The following is a 20,076-nucleotide window of genomic DNA, read 5'->3' as shown; positions in this document are numbered from 1 at the left end:
TTGCGCCATCTGTCGGAATTTTTGAGCTTTTAATCGCGAATTCATACGAACAACTGTGGAGTGTCCTAAAACACTCACACGTTTTCTTGTGAGCATTCCCGGCTGATACCGTGATAACTCGCGACCAAATGAGTGAACTTGTGGGATTGTAAAACTGGAAGCTGTAAGCTTTAGTCGGTGATAAGATTGCTTCTCAGTTGATTCGAGTTTTCAGGAAAGCGTGCTGCTTTCTCAAACAATATAACAGTGTTGCATATTGGTAATGAATGTGGCAGTGCCCAAAAAACTAATGTTAATTTAGGAGGACATCTTTGATTGAATGTAAAATTTTAAATGAAAAGTGTTTAGCGCTTCCAAAGCAAATTCCAGGCACGCATTACAAATATTGAAAATGGAGTACATATTCAAGACATTTTCCTGTTGTGTGTGAGTGTTTGTGAAAATTGATACTAGAAAAGTTTTATTATTTCTTGGCAGTAAAGTCTTTGAATGAATTTATCAATGATTATCAAGTGTAATAGTAAAAACTCTAAAATCAGAGTCTGAAAGAGTAACTAGGAATATAAAGATTTTTTCTGTAGCTATTTGAACAACCCTGAAATTTGCCCTGAAATGGCTTCATGAAACTTTTATTTCGTGCTGTAGGATAGGGTTGGTTCACTAAGACGATTAAAAAGTTATGTACAATATAAAAACGTATGGAAAGAAACACAAATCGGATATTTGAGCAACTCTAGATAAAATCAAAGATTTCTCAACCAGATACATTGAATACATATTTTTGCAAATATGGCGTATAGAAAGCTACTTTGGTTTTGTAAGAGATTTCGGGACATTTCGCTCGTTTGGTGGATTGTTATACTTGGCTGTGCCTTATTTGAAACACTGGTTGTTTTTTTTTTTGAAGACTAGTCAATTGAACATTTGTGTACGTAAATGTTTTTTAAGGTCTGTTTTTTCATTAATAGTTCTCTCTATTTAAAAATGATTGCACATCATCAAAACGAAACCTTTATAAATTTTCCATGTAATGTTCACATTTGTGAAACAACATAATGTAAGATGTTTTTTATTTGTCTAGGAAAACATGACTTTCTATTTTGTCTATTGCGTAGTTAAAACTGGAATGTAAGGTGTTGAAATGCTTTGCTACCATTTAAAAAGTAACTGTTTAAAAAAACTATCTAGATTTTTTTTTAAGATTCTTCAAGTATCATATATGTGCTATTTGTGAAATTATGTAACTTCTCTAATGCAATTTTTGTTGTTCTAGTAGGTAATTAAACTTTTCAATCTGGGCATGCTGCTCTCAACTGTATCATATTCTGTTTGGTCGTCAGCTTAAAGTGTCTTTCTTCCTTCAGTAAATTACGTTCTATATTCTATATCCATTCCATTTCGTATCCTTCCGTGCTTGCGATCGATGAAAAGATTTAATGCTAGCAGAGATGTTTTCTATTCCGTTTGACTGCTGATGTTGTGATATTTTTAGGTAATGTAAATTAATATTTGCATAGACATTAGACATAGAGCAAAGGCACACATGTTTAGCTAACAAATGAAGTGAACTCTGATGCCAAATAGAAAGGCAGCAAAATTAAAAGAACAAGATTAAAAAAAAGAATTATGAATTATTATTTATTTTACAAATAAAACTTCAGTTTTTATTGAGATTTACATTTAGTCGTAGGGATAATTTTGCATATCTGAAAAAATATTTTAAGAGCGAGAAAATAAAAATTAAGGGTTTTCTTTATTGTGTTTCGACTATCCGAAGTTTTTTAGAAACCTTCGGATAATACTGACCTACAAAAAAAGAGTAAAATCACTGCCCAGGCTCAACTCGTGGGAAAGCAAGAACTTTGGGGTCCCAAGATACACGTGCACCTTAAATTTTTCAACAATATTTAGGCATGGCCGAATTGTTTTTCTCTAAAGTTTGTATGGAGAGTTGGGGCGGTTCGTCGCTCTAGCATACAACTAAAAATTGCATGCAATATGTAGGAGAAGCAAATCGCACTAATTCTCCATACAAACTTTAGAGAAAAACCATTCGGCCCTGTCTAAATATTTTTGAAAAAAATCAAAGTGCACGTGTTTCTGGGCACCCCAAAGTTCATGCTTCCCCACGAGTTGAGCCTGTGCAGAAATTTTGTTGGTCTGTGTAATCGAACGTCTGATGGTAGAATAAAATTGGGCTTACATCGGCCGATCAGGGCGCTAAATTTCTCAGCGGGTATGCAAAAAAGGGAAGCTTCGCTTCGCTTGGATACGGTAATTTTAGCAAATTGTTGACAGGTTTTCGCCATGTGATGTGATGATTATCTATGCCCAAATTGCCTAGGAATCGATAACACAGTTCAACAAAAAATCAAATGTTTCTTGTCTCTGAGACGAGAATATGTGTTCCTAGTAGATTTTTGCCTGCTGAATCCGAATCCGGGTCCAGAATTGCTCCAAATGGTCCCAATTTTGAGATACACCCGTTTGAAATGTTAGTTTAGGCCAAAATAAGCTACTATGTTGACTATTTTACAATAGAACTATTGAATAAACAAATAAACCAATACATGTATCTTAAAGTTCACGTTCTCCCCTTTCTGAAACACCCCTGGTTTTTAAAATTTGATTGTTTCTACGCATATTTATAGCCATTTTAAAATTATAATTTGACTTGCATGCAAGTTGGAAAAACTTGAATGAGAACCAACTGAAAATATAATTTTAAAATGGCTATAATTATGCGTAGAAACAATCAAATTTTAAAACCAGGGGTGTTTCAGAAAGGGAAAACGTGAACTTTAAGATACATGTATTGGTTTATTTGTTTATTCAAAAGTTCTTTGTAAAATAGTCGACAAAGTAGCTTATTTTGGCCTAAACTAACATTTCAAACGGGTGTATCTCAAAATTGGGACCATTTGGAGCAATTCTGGACCCGGATTCGGATTAAGCAGGCAAAATTCTACTAGGAACACATATACTCGTCTCAGAGACAAAATCTTGTTGGACTGTGTAATCTGGTCCTAAAATTGAACTTTTTTTGTAATTGGTGATATTATTTTTCACAACGATAACGGAGCGTTCTTTAATTACTTACTTACTTTACTTTATCAGCAACAGGTCTATTGACCCAACGCTGAACTTATCGAAGATTTCCAGGATGCTCGGTCTTGGGCTGCTCGTTGGCCGCTCTTGCATCTTCGTCGGCTGCACACAGCCAACGCGTACGAGGCTTTCCACAAAGCCGACGACCCCGTCCAGGTTCGCTGCTGAATATCGCTTTAGCCGCCCGCTCGTCTGACAATCTGGCTACATGTCCAGCCCACCTCAGCCTGTCGTGCTTGACGACTTTTACGATATCAGCATGTTTGTAGTCTTGGTACAACTCGAAGTTCATGCGCCTGCGCCACCGGTCTCCTACTTGTTTGACGCCGAAGATAGAACGCAGGATTCTCCTCTCGAAGACCCCAAGTGCTCTCTGGTCAGCCTCCTTTAGCGTCCACGACTCGTAACCGTAAAGAGCTACACGAATCAGTCTTATTAGCTTCGCTGGAAAGCAGTGTTCTACCATAATCTTCCAAAGTTCATTTCTTTTGACTGAATCGTACGCTGCCTTGAAGTCGATGAAAAAATGCTGTGTTTGCAGGTTGTACTCCCGAAACTCGTTGACCGACCCGCTCGAAAACCACACTGATATTAGCCGACAAGGTCTCGGTCATCGGTCTCAGCTTGCTCCACAGGATGCGGAGAGTACTTTGTACGCTGTGTTGAGGATTGTGATGCCTCGATAGTTGGCACAATCGAGTCTTTGCCCGTTTTGTAGATTGGGGTGACGAGCCCGTCTAACCAGTCGGTCGGAAGCTGTTCTTCGCACCAAATGAGTAGAATGATTTGATGCAGAATCTCGGTCATCCTCCCGTGCTTGAATAGTTCGGCCGGAAGTCCGTCCTTTCCCGCGGATTTCCCGTTCATGAGCTCCTTAACAGCCTTAGCTACTTCCTCCAACGTAGGCGGATCCACAGCTTTTCCATCTTCCTCAACGTGTATCCTGTCCTCGACGATTCCCTATCGTGTCTCTCATTTCAACAGCTGCTGGAAGTGCTTCTTCCACCTACACACAAAAAAATATTTCTGATTGTTACATCATTTATGATGTAACACTTTTGCACGTCATTAAACATTTAAATACAAATGCAATTTGATGTAAATTTGCAACAAATTATACGTAAAAACATGATTTTACGTGTGATTCAACCGTTTACATCGAATTTCAACTGAGTTTACATGTGATTCATTTTTTCCGTGTCGAGTAAATTCACATATTTTTCTCTGTGTAGCCGCCACCGCAGTATTGTCTGTCAACAGGTTGCCTTCCTTGTCATTGCACATCGCAGGGGAAGGCGTGGTTTTCCTTCTTACACCGTTGACAGTTGCGTAAAACCTCCGCTTATCGTTCGTGTTGTACTGTGCTTCCGCTTCGGCAAGTACCGTTTCGTCGTATTCCCGTTCTTTTTGGCGGTGGGTTCGTTTCTCTGCTCTTCGCAACTCACTGTATCGCTCAGAGTTTCGGCGCGTACCCTTAACCAGCATACGTTTCCTGGCCTCGTTCTTCTCGTCCGTCACTCGCGTCGAACCACCCTTTGGGTTTGCGTCCTCTGGTTGTGCTGATCACTTCGTTAGCCGTTGTGTTGGCGATGCTCTGGAGGGCTCCCCATTGCTCGTCCCAGGTTACCCGTAGGCGCGTCCTCGTTGATCCGCTCGTCGAGCTTCCGACTGTACTCTGCAGCAACGTCGCTGCTCGCGAGGCGCTGGACGTTCAACCGTGCTATCCTCGCAGTCCGCGGCGTCAACACAGCCTAGCTCGGATTTTACACGCTACCAGGAAGTGATCAGAGTCGATGTTCGGTACTCTATACGATCGGACGTCCATCACGTCCGAGAAGTGTCGACCATCCACCAAAACGTGATCGAATTGTCTGCACGATTCGCCATTCGGGTGCCGCCAGGTGTGCTTCCGAATGTTCTTGCGCGCAAAGAAGGTGCTACAGATATCCATTCCCCTGGCTGCGGCGAAGTTGACCAAACGAAGGCCGTTGTCATTTGTGCGAGTATGAAGGCTTTCCTTGCCGATGACAGGATGGAAGAAAGCTTCCCTTCCGACCTACGCGTCTGCGTCGCCGATGACTATTTTCACGTCGTGTCTTGGGCACTCTCCATAGGTCTTGTCGAGACGCACATAGAAGGCTAGAAGGCCAGCACGTGCAGGATATTGAGTTCAAACGTTCTATGTACCGAGTTGTCCTTTTTACATCGCCTAGTCTGATGCCGATTAATCCGTCCTGAATGTCTTCTTTTGTTTTGCCACGGGATTGAAACTCGTCTGAAAAACCTGTATCATTTTCTCAATCAAAACGGTGGCGCCGCGTGGTGGTAGCTGCCCTGTTTATTACACTGTGAAATTATCCATGGCTAATTCAAGGAACCAAAAGGTGACAACATAAATGTCCGCCCAAAAGGGGTGCTGCAAAAAACTTTTTATTTTAAAAAAAAATTCCTGACAAATCAGCAACGAATTACAAGTTTGATAGTCGAACTACCCTTAAAAGTTGGTTTCGTTATTTGTTTTTTGCAAAACCGCATATTTTTTAACAAAAGTGCCAAAAATATTTTTTTTTTTTTCCTTGGATGGCCCACCTCTTACCCATACACAGTTTTTGTAGCATGGAAGGATTACGAGCAGATATCTTTCGATAATTCTATCGTCTATTATTGAGAGTGTCCTTTGATCTAACTCTACTTCCGTGTATGCCCATCCGTTCCTCTCTTACTTCATCTCAAGGCGCTCTTACAAAACCTATGTAGAGTCCTTTTGTCTATCACTCAGATTGCAGCTTCCATTTAGGGTATTGAGATCATTTGCTATCCCACACACATATGAGCACATAGGGTTAGAACCGCGCCCAGATTCGCGTTACTTTTGATCAAGCTTACATCATATGAGGCCCAAAGTGATCCCATGCGACATGTACCGATAATGAAGATGGCCGGCCGTCATAACATGCTCTTCCTCACAGTACCGTCGTGGTTCACTTTTACTCCATCGGTCGTTGACGCACGAAATTCTTACACAAGTTTTTGAACTCGTTGATGTTCCTTGTGTTCTTTGCTGCTTCCGGTAGCTGGTTGTACATGCTGTATCCTTTGTAGAACAGTGAATTCTGCGTACACGCCTTCCTGCACATCTGCAATCTGAGATTGTCAGCTCCTCTGGTGTCGTGCTGATGGATATCCCTCCCGTATACCACCGTACCTGTCAAGTATTTCGGCGCCATCCCTTTAGTTACACGAAACACAAAAATTAACGTATTGTACTCGATCCTTTGACGAACAGACATCCATTGTAAACAATCCAGCATGTTTTGTCTTGGTGTTAAACGATCACATTTCAAAATTAGTCGCATCACTTTGCTCTGCAGGACCTGCATTCTTTTCAGTTGTTGACGAGTTGCTAAAAACAGGATAGAGGCACAGTAGTCGAAGTGAGGAGCAATCAGGATTTGTACACGTCTATTTTGGCTTCAGTCGTCAGGAAACGGTTAATTCTGCAGAGTACTCCAAATTTTCGGGCTGCTTTCCGTATTGTGTAGTCAATGTGGTCATTAAAGTTCAATTTTTCGTCCAGCATCACTCCGAGGTATTTGATCGTCTCGACCCTCTCGATTTCCTCGCCATCTATCCGAACCGCTCTGCTTACGCCGTCGCTTGGTCGTGTGGTCACTATCATGCATTTTGTTTTGCTGACATTCAGCTGTAGTTTCTTCCATCTCAGCCATTCGTTAAAACTGGCAAGCTCAGTATTCATCACGTTAAAGCACTCTTCAAAGCTAGTTCCGGTCAGAAACAGTACAGTATCATCAGCGAAAAGGTTTACTTGAACTCGTCTCAGTGCTTGCTTCAGGTCGTTGATATATAAAATAAAGAGAAGCGGTCCAAGCACACTGCCTTGAGGAACACCAAGATCTACTGCCGTGGCTGCTGACGTGGAGCCGTTGTAACGAGTCACCTGCGTTCTGCTGTCCAAGTAGCTGCTAAACCATTTGAGCGCTGAACCGCGAACACCGTAGCGACGCAGTACTGCTTTCAGTTTGGTTCGGTCAATGGTCTCGAAAGCTCGCTTCAGGTCTACGAACACTGATAGGACAATTTTCCCTTCTTCAATTGCTTGTTTCCATTTCAGCAGTAACAGGTTGAGCGCTGACTCACAGGAGTGATGCTTTCGGAAACCAGACTGCTCTTCGAGTAAAACTTTCGTCCGATCCACAAACGCCAGGAGCTGCTCCTTTACTATAGTTTCCAAAACCTTTTCATAGAGTGGCAAAATGTTGATTGGTCTGTGATCTTCCGGACGCGTCGATTTCGGTACCTTAGGTATCGGTATCACCAAAGTCCGCTTCCAAGGTTGTGGGAATTCTCCGCTTTCCAGGGATCTGTTGACAATCGCCAACAGCTGCTCTCCAACAACGTCAAATGAATCCGTCATGACCCGTTTTGTCACGCTATCAACACCAGCGCAGTCTTTTAACGAGTAGATTGTTTCTTTCAGTTTCGTCAAGGTGATTGGTTGAAGCTCCGTTAATAAGTCCTCGCTGCCATCTTCGTTTAGCCTTACTTCTGCTGGTACTACTGCTGGTTCCACCTGGGCTGGTGGGATGTTTCTATGGATTGTCTCTACACTTTTCACGAAGAACTGATTCAAGCGTTCCGCCGTTTCCCTTTCGCTTCGCGCTCCCTCGAAAACAATTTCCATTGGAGGTTCTCCACCAGGCCGAATCAGCGATTTCAGGCTTCTCCAAAGCTTCTTGGGATTTCCGTGACAACTTCGAATTTCCTCTTCTACTGCCAGGTTCTTTGATGATCTCAATCCTCGGACGTAGCGGTTTCGAAGCACTTTATAAAGGTTCCAATCATCCAGCCTTTTTGTATGTTTGAAGGTCCTGTAGGCATCATCCCGCTCGGTTTTCAGGTTTCTCAGCTGTTCTCCATACCACGCATTTGAGACTTTCCGGTCATTGCTGCATAGATCGGTCAGCTTCGCAACCGCCGTCGCCAGTGTTGAGCCAAAAGTTTGTGCAGCTTCTCCAACGGTCACTCCAGCGTCAACTCTCCTCAGTTTTGCTCGTAGCGCAGCTTGCAGTCGTTCCTTCGTATACCGTTTCCAGCTAACGTAACTCTTTTTCTGCTCCGGTAGGTTAATCGTGGTTTCTCCGACGTGAATACCGATGGTCTCGTGATCAGTTATCTTAAGCTCTTCAGTGACGCGCGCCTCCACCCCCTCCAGGTTTGTAAAGACAAGGTCAATAATTCGTAACTACCTTTTGCCTCTTGGTGGCGCTTTGTGTTAGTATGTGTGTGGTCGATATTTGCGGACGTGCACGCAGAACACAGAACAGTGGGAACTAGCGAAAATGCCTCACAATCTTCTGATACAAGTCGCCATATTGAAATTGCTTGAAGATTCATACCCGTGGTTTTGCTGAGTTGGTGATTTGCTTCCAAGGCTGTATATCATAGGTACTCGCGATCTTGCTTTGCATTAGTGTGAGTGCGTGACTCCGTGCCACTAAAACCAAAACAATAACAAACGAACAATGGACCGTGCCAGGAAAACCAAAACATAAACAATGTCAGTGTCAGTGGAGTGAGAGAGCCAGAGATAACGATTTTGACAACCGCACTACTATACACTCAATCGCGAGTACCTTAGGTAGAAAACCATGATTTGCTTCGGTATGCTGCCTAACTAAGGCTGTGAATACCTAGTCTCGTGGTGGGGCTGCCACCTTGCAGCTTCCGGGACCCAGCTGCCGTTTTCTCTCGACCGTAACGGAGGCTTTTGTCTCGTAGCCTAATGTTTGTATGGGAAAAATCGTCAAAATGTATGGAGAAAAGTAACTGTTTTACTATCTGATTCTTACCATTTATCCTTAAAATTAGAACAACTTTCCCGAAGACACCATATTTTTAGGATTTTTTCCCGCGAAGTTATTAGCGCCCAAAACTGACCATTTTTGCGCGGCTAGCTGTAACCCAGTCAAATCAATCCGCATTCTGAAACGGAATCTAATTAGAATCGTATACAAATTCCGTTTCAAACGCAACAACCGGTTCGAACACGGAACCGGTTGTTGCGTGTGAAACGGAATTTGTATACGATTCTAATTAGATTCCGTTTCAGGATTCGGATTGATTTGACTGGGTAAGGGGCTACCTAACAACGATGTTTAATTCCAATTCGTACACGCACGTGCTCTCTCTCAGGTTCAAACTCTCCCACGAGCTTGCCTGCCTGCCCAACCCGCTGGCACCACTGTAAATGGCTAGAACGTTTGACAGTCACCAAAACCTCGAAGAGCCCACGTAGTAGTATGAGTGAAGAGCCCACGTTGTTTATCGTGGGCTCTTCACTAATACTGCTGCGTGGGCTCTGTGAGTGTAGCAGTATTGGTGTTGTCTGTTTGTTTACACCAAATCTTCAAGAAACAACACTTTTTGTGTGTGCAAATCTGTTACGAAAAAAGGTGAGAAGTGTTACTTCCATTTGACCGGGAAGATTTGCCGGGTAGTACTGGACCGGGGACTGGCCAAGTCCTGCTGTAGATCCTTCTGAACAACTCGCTGCAATCTCCGGCAGGGATTAACCGACCAAGTGCAGAAACATCCGTGATTCCGGTGATTGTGGCGGAGCTGGTCTTTCCGAGCATCCTTCGATAACCTTCTCCGAGGACTGGCCCACTCCCGCTGTCGACTCGCACAGGGAATCGAAGGAATCGCGTGCTTGTGTAGAATCCAACCTATTGTGGAACCACAAGAAGCTCATCGCGAAGTGGTTCAAACAAATCTGAACTTGCAAAACCATCCCCATCGCCACTTCGCGGGGCATTTATCCATAGTCTCTGGGGGGAACTTGTGTTTGGAAATCCGTCCCGTGTCGTTATTTTTTCATGGAAATCATTTCAACATTTTGTTGTACCACCCTGGACTAGCAACCCAGCAACCTAGCGAAACCAATCGTAGCAAACATCGTTTGCTAGCTTCACACTTTTCACCATTCAGTCGTTGGCAACCAAACAGTCAAGCAGCAAATAAAGTTTTGTCTCCACATTTGGTACAACGCTGTTTCCTTCCGGTTCACATCCGGACGTAACACATTTAAAAAATGCCTTTTTTTACCACGCGGTTTGTTTATTTTCAAATTTTGACAGCAAATGCGTTCTTCATCTTCTTTGTTGTCTTCATGTTCGCGTCGAACATTTAGGTTTCATAAACATGGCCGTCGTGACAGAGGGCTGTGCCTGCCTGTTTACCTACAAGCGCGTGCTGTTTCTCTGCTTGGACTTTTGTCGTCGTCGTCGTTTTCGTTTGCTATCCGCTGCGCTGCGTTCCTGGCATGTTAATTATAATTTTCAACTAAAATAGCTGGTTTGTTTTGAGATACATTTAGCATATAAATTTTTAGATTATGTGCGTGGCCGAATGGTTACGCTGTCCGCTTTGTAAGCGAATGATTCCGGGTTCGATTCCCATCTGCTCCAACCTTCCATCGGATGAGGAAGTAAAATGTCGGTCCCGGCCTTGGTTGTTAGGCCGTTAAGTCATTCCAGGTGTAGGAGTCGTCTCCATGCCATAAGTACAAACAACACACCAAACCAAGCCAACATTTGTACTGAGTGTACCCCTTTTTGTGAGCCCAGTGGGCCTAAGATGGCAGCTTTCTATGTTATCTAGCCAAACTTTTTGTAAATGGCGAATAGTTTAAATAAATATAGTTTTTGCCTTGTTACGGTTTAAACCGACAAAATAAGCATTCTGGAATCATTTTCTTAAACAACTTGTTCAGAGATACGCTACGTTCAAATATTAGTCAAGAACAGTTGAATTGGGTGCTAAAATGATGCTTAGATTGCTGATATTATTGTTTACAGCGATAAAGCTTATTTTTCTGAGTACAATGACCCTTTGTACGACCATAAAGAGTTTAAAATGGGTTTTTAAATAAATTTTGAAAAATTAACCTAGCGGTCCTTCTTGACAGAAAAGCTCCTACTTGACAGCCCGTTTCAAGGGGACCATAGTTCATCCATCGAAAAAATGTTGTCTTGTCATTTTTTTTTTTTGCATTAGAATGAAAAAAAGTGATCAGAAATGGTTTTTAATCGTGTTTTTTACCATTGTACATAGGACTTTAGTACCCAATTGAGCGTGCCGCGGAAGCCGTCACGAAAAAAAAGATTCCCATGCAAATTTTGAGTTGCGAATTTAATGGGCGGACTCCGACGAGGCCCACTTGCCATCTGTCGGTTAATACGCGTATTTCACAAAAAATGTCATCTTAAGGTCCGGCTTTGGTCCGGCAGCTCCACCGGTCGGAAAACAATCTGGTAAATTTGAGTGTCTGGCACAGGCGGACGTTTGTCGTTGTAACCGACTGTTACAATTTCCTCAGGTTTTCTTCTTTTTAATGTGTAAATGTTATTTGTACCAGTATTTTCTATGGTCATTTGTGTTACATGTTAGTAGGGTTTAGCTTTTGAAAGCAATATGCATCAATTTAATAAATAAATAAATAAATAAATAAAAATGGTTAAAAGTAGATTAGTATGGTAGAGTCATGCAGGAGATTACTAATTGTTAACACACTGAACAACACAACGGGGTTACACACAGTGGGTACAACTTGTCTTTGAGAACAACAACAATGCCGTTAAGGGTTACAGCACAGAACGCATCTTCAACATCTCTCGCCCCGCTTGGTGATGAGAAGGAGAAGTGGAAAGGGTATGGGGGTGGCACCTAAAGCCAAAAGGAGGGTTCGAGGACATGTTGAAGACCGCCACCGGTCACTTAGTCCCAGGCGTTCGTGTGCCCAACACCAAAAAGTTAAAGTGGAGTTAAAAGTACAGTGTGAGAAGTGGATCTAGAACCTGTGAGTTAGATCCAGGTCAATCAGGCCTTTGGAACCGCCATTTTGGGTTCCGACCGACGCGGTCGATCGGAACGGGCACACGAGTCGGCCCAGCCGGTGTGAATGCCGTGAAGCTTTCCGGTTGCGTCTTACCGTAAAAGACCTACCGCGCTCTGGCCTGCGGGCCATCATCGCACTATGGTACATTGGGTGGCCAAGTTTCAAAAAAGTGACCTTCTCCAAATATTTTTTGGTATTTTTTTCTCGAAAGTAAACATTCTAACTAAGAAAAATCCAAATTTTCAAAGCTCTAAATTTGTTCATTACGGAGATACGCAAGCTGAAAGTCAAAAAATGGAGTAAAAAACTAGCGTTTTTCGTAAAAAAGGCTGATTGTTTAATTTTAACATAGCTCAGCCATTTTAAATATTTTATTAGGACAATTATACATCGTTGGAAAGGTAATGAGATAAGCTTTGAAACTATTAATAGATAAAATATTGTTTCCAAACCAAAAACTGAAGTTTTCATCGAATAACTGGAGCATTTTTTTGACAAAACTTATTTTTTTGTGTTTGTTAATCGAGTACTTTTTTTGCTAACCGATGCTAAACATGAAACTAAGATCACTTGAAAGATTGGATCATAATCTAACATTGCTGAAATTTCCAGCCTGCGATTTTTTGCGTTTTCGGAGATATGCCATTTTGAACATTTACGTTTTTTCAAAATTTGCTGCAATCACTTGCTTTGCTACCTACTTCGTGGGCATCGTCGCTTCAAAAATCAATACCTGGTTTCAAGATGTTCGAAATGACTTTATTGGAATTTTCTGTTGCCTATATTTAAAATTGAGTACCTTAGTCAAAATAAGGTATTCGTACCGAACTTTCTCAAGCGAAACTGGAGAATCTCAGTTTGATACCGAAAAAAGTATTCAGCAAAATATTGACTTAGGGGAACAGCATCTAATTCCAGCATGCCTCTAATGTTGGCAGGTCAGAACTTTGACATTCAATTAAAGCTAATTAAAAGCGGTTTCAATTGAACTCGAGTGATAAATAGCTCAATAAGAAGTGAGCATGCAAGTTTCTATAAAAAGTTTTGCAAAATTAGTTGTTTAAATAGTGAAAATCAGCAAATTGGATGGAGTTAGGAGCGAGTGCTTAACCTGCCAAAGATACGAGAATTTCCCCTAGCATGATGAATTTCTGCGATCAATCCATGAAACTGATCCACATTTAAGTTCTATGTTGGTTAGTACAAAACATCATAAAAGTACCTTTAACATATCCTGAAGCCGTCAGAAACTCTATAATCAAATGAATTTTCATGAACAAGAACGTTAGGATTAGTAAGAATATGTTTTGTATTTTATCGTTTTAATTCATAATTAATATTTTGAATGAAATAATGTTTTCTGTTATTTGATTTAACAATTAAAATTTTCGCAATTTATGCCCGTAAGGATGGGGGCGGTGGGTCTCAAGTTATATGGCATGGACTCACAAAAGAAACACACAGCTGTAAATAATAAATATTTGACTTAAAATGGATTTATTACGCTTAACAAAATTTTGTTGGTGGGGAGGGGGGGGGGGGGGGTTGTGAAAGAATGTCGAGGGAGGGGTTGTGTCCTCAAAGTGGGGATGTATTAGCTTATCCATAATTTAATAATATAAACTTGCAATAAAATATAAACCCAATTCTTTTGCACTTGCAAATGTTTGAAAAGACTATTTATTATAAACAATCCACTATTGAAAAACATGAAAAGTCATAAAAATTGACAAAAATTGACGTATATCATTTCAATACTATACAATTGGGTCCTAAAAGGAAGTTTAAATTTGTGATATTATTGCTCATAACGATAAAGCTTATTTTTCTGAGTACAATGACCCTTTGTACGACCACAAAGAGTTTAAAATGGATTTTTAAATCAATTTTGAAAAATTAACCTCACGGTCCTTCTTGACAGAAAAGCTCCTACTTGACAGCCCGTTCCAAGGGGACCATAGTTGATCCATCGAAATAATGTTGTCTTGTCAAAAAAAATTTTTGCTTTAAAATGAAAAAAAGTAATCAGAAATGGTTTTTAATCGTGTTTTTTACCGTTGTACATAAAAATTGACTTAGGGCTTTAGTACCCAATTACCCAAATTTGTATGAAAAAACATTTAAAAAGCAAAAAAATAATTTGGCCGCCTGTTTGTATCGAGATGGCCCGTAGTGCATCGTTAAGGAGCGATCTCTCGGGCAAGAACTGCCCTAATTCCTAAGGAGAGACCCCTCTTCCTGCTGTCACTGCGGCCTTGCCTGGACAGTGGGGATCGTGTCAATGAGGGAGGATGCCTGAATAACCCCAAAATCTACTCCACGCCACCCCGAAATCCCAATCCGACAATCCGGACCCTGTCGGTCCACCCAAGCTCGCGCACCGGAAGTGCGAGGCCACGTGTGTGGCCACTGCGTCGGCGAAGCCGGCCAGGATCTCGAGTTCCAGGCCGTTGTAGCAGTGGCGAGCGCTCACCAAAACCTCCCATCCGCAGCAGAAGAAGAAGTCGTCCAGCAGCAACAGCAGCAGCAGCAGCAGCAGAAATCGTACCGGTACGTTCCCCAATAACCCCCCAACCTCACACACACACTTAACACGTAGTTTTAATAAAGATTCCCCCGTTTAGTTGCTTAGTTTTCCTTCAATAAAATCTTGGTTTTTTGTAATTGTTTAATTGTTTATTTACATTCATCTGACAATGTTTGTCTTAATGAATAAAAGTTTGAGTTTTCTTACATAATTAAAATAGTTTTTCTTGTCTGGTTAGAACAGTGACACAATTTCCCATAGCCCAAAAGTTCTGGTACGATTTGTCGTTGTTACGCCATCACCCCGAGCCTAGTTGTACGCCGACCCTTGGGATATACCCGGAGTCTTGGCCTCCAAACTGAGAAGCTAGACAACCCCATAAGTGTCCAATCTCCCGTATAGCTGTTTTTGTATGACCTAAAATAAAGTAGTTATATCGTGCAGTTCAGACACACTTCGCATACTTTTTTTAGCCAGTCAGACGTTTTGCGCAGCTAAGCGCTGTGCCCAAGACATAACGCCCGCCAGGCGCCCCCCGTTTCCGTCCGGGTCCTAAATAGCCCGGTCGGAAATGGCGGGCGCATTTCTGGCGTTCGTCTGGGGACTTGCGCCAGCTATCTGGCAGAATTTCCCCCAGATTTGTCCAAGATTTCTGCCATGATTTCTGACGAATATATGACACAAACCGGTCGTGCACGGCTCAACCGATTGAACCGGTTGATTTTGTTGCCAGGCAGCTGGCAGAAATTTTGCCCGATTTTTGTCAGATTCGTCATGCGCCAGAAGGTGATAACAGAAATGTCCGTCCAAAAGGGGTGCTGCATAAAAACTTATTATTTTTAGCAAATTTTCGACCAAATCAGCAACGAATTACAAGTTTGACAGTACAACTACTGTTAAAAGTGGGTTTTGTTATTTGTTTTTGCAAAGACGCATATTTTCAACAAAATTAACGCGTTTAGGCCCAAAACATAACACAAGACTGTTTGGGAGCGTTCTTTTATTACGTAACGCGAAAAATCGGACTTTTAGACCCCCTCCCCCCCCTCGTAACAAAATTTCCATACAAATTTTAAAAATTTTGTATGGAGCGTAACACGGCCTCCGACCCCCCCCTCCCCCCCTACTGCGTTACGTAATAAAAGAACGCTCCCTTTATTCTTTTCACTCTCTCGCGTCAGCCAAGCACACGCACACAACTCAACACCGATGTATATTCGAAGCAAGGTGTGACCTCGGGTGTGACATGTTCTATTACTAGCTTGTATGAGTATCTTATTTATTCTTCGCCTACCAATCTCACCTACAGATTGTCGAGGGAGACAGATTGGCCGATGCAAAATAAATCGGCACTGGCAACGTATGTTTTGCGCTTGCAACACTGCCAGTTTTGCTGGGCGTAAAGGGCGGTTGGTGTCCAGCACGTTTGGTGTCCAGAAACATTGGCCAATCTGTTTGCCTTGACAATCTGTAATCTCACCCAGTTGACTCAATCCGAATTCTGAAACGGAATCTAATTAGAATCGTATACAAATTCCGTTTCAAACGCAACAACCGGTTCCGTGTTCGAACCGGTTGTTGCGTTTGAAACGGAATTTGTATACGATTCTAATTAGATTCCGATTCAGAATTCGGATTGATTTGACTGGGCATCCACTACAGACAAGACAACATTTTTTCGATGGATCAACTATGGTCCCCTTGGAACAAGCTGTCAAGTAAGACCTTTTCTGTCAAAAAAAGTCGCGAAGTTAATTTTTCAAAATTGATTTAAAAATCCATTTTTAATCCTTAGCGGTCGTACAATGGGTCATTGTACTCAGAAAAATAAGCTTTATCCACAGACAAACAGACGGGACACTCGAGTACCGAACCATCCTCCAAAAACGGTTATTTCAAATTCAATTTTGTTTCGGCATCCACTAACCCGGCGCTGATGGCGCTACTGTCGTGACAGCTCGCCCGTCTTTTCTCAGTGTGTGTGATGCGTGTTTTTTTTGTTTTTAAGTTGAGCGTGAGCACGTGTGAGGCAGCAAATGAAAAAAAAACAGCCTTCCACCTCGAGTGCATCCAGTTCAACCCGCCGGAAGGTCGCTTCATCTGTGGAGAGTTCGAATCCGGCCGAATGCATCTGAACGACGAGAGCCAGCGGTCCCGGACGTAGTGTTCCGGCGGAAACACGAGCAAACGGACATTTACGGGCACTTCTTCGACACGCCCGACTTTGGGTGTATCAATCGGAGGCGAATCTACCTCACGAGGGCGACTCGGGCCGGAAGCGGTCGGTCATGATGGAGTAGTACAACGAGGCAGAACGAGTGCGAACCGTGCCGAAAACCTGAAGTAGCACACTCTTGCTTTTACCCCACTAATAACCAGATAGGCCTGTTCCACTGCCTGCCGAAGTCGAGGCTGCTGCTGAGGCGCCCGCTACTGCGGAGAAAGCTGGATCATGTGGTGGAGTCATCTCATTCGGAGCAACCTGCTTATCCTTCGTGGACTGTTGCTCAGATTGCTGCTGCTGGTCGTCCTTTTGGCATTTTGACGATGCGTCGATCGTGAGCGCCACTCTTCGCGACTTTTTTCGTCTCATTCGGCCCTTTTGGTTTTGTTCGCTGGCAACTTAATTGCGCCGTGGACACGTTCCCCGCAAATGTTTCCAAACGCCCATCGTGGGGATCAATTCCGTTAGTTTTGAATTGGATTTTCCTATTCCGGCGGCCACTACTGGTGTTTTCGTGACCGGGATATCTTGTTGATGATGGTGTCAGGTGTAATGGTTCATGTTTTCGGTGGAGGAGGAATCTTATGGTACGTTCGTTTGATGGCTAGTTCCACACTGAGTGCCGCACTCAGAGCTGTCAAAGTGTTTCTTTGAAGAAACTCGCGCTAGTTCCGCACGAGTTTCGCCGCCATCTTGGAACTGAAGCTCTAGTGCCGCACTCGTTATTTTTCAGTTTCATGCGAGTTCCAAGCTCACTGACAGATGATGTTCGATTGAACCAAAACTGACACCGGCTGTTCAAACGAACGTACCATTATAAGTACGGTATGCTGATCGGAAGGAACGCGGTCAAGAAATGTTGCGTGTTCTTTTCGTGACACCCCAAGAAAAGTTGACAGCTCGGTTGACAGTTCGATATGAGCGCGATTGACGGTGTGCGCGCTTGAGGTTCTTTCGAGGAAAAATAAAAAATTAAAAATATTCAAAACTTAAAATTAAATAGATTAAAAATGTTTATTCAAAAACTTTTAACAACAATTATAAACAAAATTAAGAAATCAATAAATAAAAGCAAATTTAAAAATTCTTATATTCTAAAACAAGAAAAACTGAAATTAAAAAAATATTTAATTGTGAAATAAGGAAATTAAAAAAATATGTAATTATGAAATAAGGAAATTAAAAAAAATAGGAAATTAGGAAACCATGGAATAAGGAAATTTGGAAATTATGATAAAAGCAAATCAGTAAAACAAAGAAAATAAGAAAATTAGGAAATCATGAAATTATGAATTTATATGTAAGGAAATTAGAATGTTAGGAAGTAAGGAAATCAGGAAATAAGGAAATTAGGAAGTTAGGAGATTAGGAAATTTGGAAATTAGGAAATAAAGAAATTTTTAAAATTAGGAAACTAGGAAATAAAGAAGTTATGAAGTTAGGAAATTGGGAAATTTGGATATCAGGAAACTAGGGAATTAGGAAGTTAGGATATTAAGAAGATAGGAAATTAGGAAATAAGGAAACTAGGAAATAAGGAGTTTAGGAAGTTAAGAAATTATGAAATTAATATATTAGGAAATTAGGAAATTAGGAAATTATGAAATAAGGAAATTCAGAAATTAGAAAATTCGTTAAATTAGGAAAATAATTGTTAAATTAAATTAGGAAATTTTAAATTCTTAAATTAAATTAAATTCTTAAATTCTTAAATTCTTAAATTCTTAAATTCTTAGGAAATTCTTAAATTCTTAAATTCTTAAATTCTTAAATTCTTAAATTCTTAAATTCTTAAATTCTTAAATTCTTAAATTCTTAAATTCTTAAATTCTTAAATTCTTAAATTCTTAAATTCTTAAATTCTTAAATTCTTAAATTCTTAAATTCTTAAATTCTTAAATTCTTAAATTCTTAAATTCTTAAATTCTTAAATTCTTAAATTCTTAAATTCTTAAATTCTTAAATTCTTAAATTCTTAAATTCTTAAATTTTAAATTCTTAAATTCTTAAATTCTTAAATTCTTAAATTCTTAAATTCTTAAATTCTTAAATTCTTAAATTCTTAAATTCTTAAATTCTTAAATTCTTAAATTCTTAAATTCTTAAATTCTTAAATTCTTAAATTCTTAAATTCTTAAATTCTTAAATTCTTAAATTCTTAAATTCTTAAATTCTTAAATTCTTAAATTCTTAAATTCTTAAATTCTTAAATTCTTAAATTCTTAAATTCTTAAATTCTTAAATTTAAATTCTTAAATTCTTAAATTCTTAAATTCTTAAATTCTTAAATTCTTAAATTCTTAAATTCTTAAATTCTTAAATTCTTAAATTCTTAAATTCTTAAATTCTTAAATTCTTAAATTCTTAAATTCTTAAATTCTTAAATTCTTAAATTCTTAAATTCTTAAATTCTTAAATTCTTAAATTCTTAAATTCTTAAATTCTTAAATTCTTAAATTCTTAAATTCTTAAATTCTTAAATTCTTAAATTCTTAAATTCTTAAATTCTTAAATTCTTAAATTCTTAAATTCTTAAATTCTTAAATTCTTAAATTCTTAAATTCTTAAATTCTTAAATTCTTAAATTCTTAAATTCTTAAATTCTTAAATTCTTAAATTTTAAATTCTTAAATTCTTAAATTCTTAAATTCTTAAATTCTTAAATTCTTAAATTCTTAAATTCTTAAATTCTTAAATTCTTAAATTCTTAAATTCTTAAATTCTTAAATTCTTAAATTCTTAAATTCTTAAATTCTTAAATTCTTAAATTCTTAAATTCTTAAATTCTTAAATTCTTAAATTCTTAAATTCTTAAATTCTTAAATTCTTAAATTCTTAAATTCTTAAATTCTTAAATTCTTAAATTCTTAAATTCTTAAATTCTTAAATTCTTAAATTCTTAAATTCTTAAATTCTTAAATTCTTAAATTCTTAAATTCTTAAATTCTTAAATTCTTAAATTCTTAAATTCTTAAATTCTTAAATTCTTAAATTCTTAAATTCTTAAATTCTTAAATTCTTAAATTCTTAAATTCTTAAATTCTTAAATTCTTAAATTCTTAAATTCTTAAATTCTTAAATTCTTAAATTCTTAAATTCTTAAATTCTTAAATTCTTAAATTCTTAAATTCTTAAATTCTTAAATTCTTAAATTCTTAAATTCTTAAATTCTTAAATTCTTAAATTCTTAAATTCTTAAATTCTTAAATTCTTAAATTCTTAAATTCTTAAATTCTTAAATTCTTAAATTCTTAAATTCTTAAATTCTTAAATTCTTAAATTCTTAAATTCTTAAATTGT

The 20,076-nt window shown here is 39.4% G+C and overlaps 1 protein-coding gene across 4 annotated transcripts in view; it reads left to right on the top strand.

The window, feature by feature from the left end:
• The first annotated feature begins 121 nt into the window (after positions 1-121).
• Positions 122-20,076, top strand: part of LOC6053471 (flocculation protein FLO11) — a 47,690-nt gene continuing 27,735 nt past the window's right edge. For 3 of the 4 annotated variants that reach the window (XM_038266761.1, XM_038266758.1, XM_038266762.1), the window contains exon 1: positions 122-259. The gene's annotated coding sequence lies outside the window, so the exon portion shown is untranslated. The remainder of the gene's footprint in view (positions 260-20,076) is intronic. The other variant, XM_038266759.1, reaches the window with a different exon arrangement.

Source organism: Culex quinquefasciatus, chromosome 1, assembly GCF_015732765.1.
Source record: "Culex quinquefasciatus strain JHB chromosome 1, VPISU_Cqui_1.0_pri_paternal, whole genome shotgun sequence".
Lineage (NCBI taxonomy): Eukaryota > Metazoa > Arthropoda > Insecta > Diptera > Culicidae > Culex > Culex quinquefasciatus.
Note: the sequence above shows the minus strand (reverse complement) of the source record. Positions and strands in the feature narration are given on the sequence as shown.